The sequence below is a fragment of the Crocuta crocuta genome, unplaced genomic scaffold, assembly GCF_008692635.1.
Source record: "Crocuta crocuta isolate KB4526 unplaced genomic scaffold, BGI_CrCroc_1.0 scaffold1503, whole genome shotgun sequence".
NCBI classification, from domain to species: Eukaryota; Metazoa; Chordata; class Mammalia; order Carnivora; family Hyaenidae; genus Crocuta; species Crocuta crocuta.
Genome location: NW_027532816.1, coordinates 39,383 through 42,258, shown reverse-complemented (window position 1 = coordinate 42,258; position 2,876 = coordinate 39,383).

Genomic DNA, 2,876 nt, shown 5'->3' with positions numbered 1-2,876 from the left:
CATGTTTTGAGATTCATAAATATCCCTCATGTATACCCCAGGTTCTTTTCAAACTTCTGCTCCCATGCTGTTTTATATCTTGTAAATGGACATTTAACACCCACTTTTCATGGTGTTTACTAGTATTTATAATGCCCTGATATTTGTGTCTTTGTATAATCTCCTTAGGTATATTCTCAAAGTGGAAATTCTGTCCTACAAGGTTAGAAGTTCAATATTATGGGATATATTAAATTATTCCTGAAGATGGGGACTAATTTCCTATCTCGCCATCATTTCCCTCTTTTATTTATCTATTCACTTAACAGATATTAATGAGTGTATACTGTTTCATTCATAGGGCTAATATTAGTGGGTAGCAGAAAACAAAATAAGTTACGATTTGTCCTCATAGTGCAAGAACACAAACATTAAATAGCAGACCTTATGATGTTGCTGACATGTGTAACACAAATAACATAAAACAAGAGAGGGAGGTAAAAGCAGCTTCAATTTTTCAGTGGTTGCACAAAAAGTCTTTTTATGTCATTTCCACAGTATGAGTCTGTCAGGTGGGTCTGGGTTTCTGTTCATCAAGAGTCCCTCTGGAACTCAATATGATAGAGATCATTTTTAAACTTTCTGCCATTTTTCTTGAGTGTTATTATTATTATAGATGAAGTTAAAAATATTTAAGAATAATATACATACAGAAAATATTTGCATAAGTGCACTGTTTATTGTTCTCATACTACATATAAAGATTTATAAATATAATTTTGAATTGTATGCATTTAAATGTACTTATCATTCGTTTGTGATTTTTAAGTAGCTATACACCACTCTGATGTATTAAAGACATTTTAAAGCTAATTTCACATGATAACACACGTAACCATATCATTTAAGTAGAACTTTTTGTTGAAATTTTGAAAGAAATGAGTAAAATACAGGAATAAATGACATAAAGCCTGTGAGAGGAGTATAAACAATGTACGATATGTCTCAGAGGTGTGCGTTTTCTCACGGACAGTAGAGAAAAATTTCACGTAGAAATGTTTTTTTAGCCGAACATTTTTGGACTCTTAGGATGTAAAAAGAAATCAGAGGGTAAATTCATAGCATGGAAACGGCATGAGGGAGGTCATGAAAAAATATAGATGAAAGATCCAGTTTGAAGACAGCCTGAGGCTTTGAGATAAAACAAACAAACAAACAAACAAACAACATTAGAAGGTAAGGTAGGCTCCAGTCAAGAGCTAATACTGATGCCTGGTATCAGGATGTACTTGTAGAGAAAACAGATGCATGACTTAGTACTTGTAGTGTTTTTTAAGCTAATGTAAATGGAATGGTAATCTTTGTATTTTTGTAATCAAATAACTCACTATTAGTGTGTAGAAGCACTACTGACTTATAGTGTTGATTTTGTAGTTTACAACTTTATTAAGTTTATTGATTAGATCTAACAGCTTCTTTGCAGAGTTTTTAAAATTCTTCTATGTAGAAATATGCCATTTTCACACAGAAATTTTACTTCTTCCTTTCTGATTTAGATGCGGGTTTATTTATTTTTAATGATTGCCAGGCAAGATCTTCAGTATTATGTTGATGAGCAGTGGTGAAAGTAGTCACCACTATCTTGTTCCTGAGCACACAAGAGATTATTTTAACACCTCACTATTGAGAATGGTGCTAAGCTGTGGGCTTCCCCTATATGGCCTATATTATATTATACACAATCCTTCTATATTTAATACGTTGAGAGTTTTATGGTGAATAAATGTAAAACTATTCAAATATATTTTGTCTTTACTGAAATGAGAATATAATTTTATTTTTTACTTTATTAGTCTTATGTATCACATTGATTTATTTGCAGACGTTGAACCATTCTTGCAATCCAGAGATGTCCCATTTGATCATGCTCTATTACGTATTGTTAATTATTGAGAACTTTTGGATTTATGCTAATCAGGCCTATTGACCTACAGTTTTCTTTTCCTTTAGTGTCTTTTTTTCTGGCTCTGGTATCAAAGTAATGCTGAACTCATAAAATGATTGTGAGAGCGTTTCTTTTCTTTAATATTTTGAGAGTTTGAAAAGAATTGCTCGTGATTTTTTTCAATGTTTGGGAAAATTCACCAGTAAAGCCACTTGTTCCTGGTATTTTGTTTATTGAGATATTTTTGACTACAGATTGAAAATCCTTCCAAGTAATTAGCCTGTTCAGATTTCCTATTTCTTGTTTCAATCTTGGCATGTTGTATGTTTGTAAGAATTTATCCCCTTCTTCTAGGTATTCCAGTTAGTTGGTGTCTGGTTGTTTACAGTAGTCTTTTTCAGTTGCAATATTTTCTCTTCCATTTTTAAGACATTTTGTTTGAGTCTTCTCTCTTTTTCTTCTTCAGTGATGTAGCAAAGGTTTGTCAATTCTGTTCATGTTTTCAAAGAACGACCTATCAGTTTTGTTAATCTATGCTATTGTTTGATTGTTCTTTATTTCATTTATATTTGCTCTAATTTTTATTTTACTTTCTTCCTTATTTTAACTTGAGCTTAGTTTGTGGCTTTTTATATTTCTATGGCACGTAAGGTTGGTTGCATTTATATCTATACAGTTCTCTCTTAGACTACTTATTTTAAATCCCATAAATTTCGCTGTGTGGTGTTTCCATTTTTGTTTGTATTAAGATACATTTTAATTTGTATTTTTTAAATTTGGTCCACTGACTGTTCAGGAAAGTGCTGTTTAATAAATTTTCCATTTTTTCCCCTCCTGTTATTTATTTCTAGCTTCATGACATTTCAGTTCAAGATGATACTTTGTACAATTTGAATCTTTTGAATATTCTAAAATCTGTTTGTGGCCTAACATAGGAGATATCCTGGAGCAT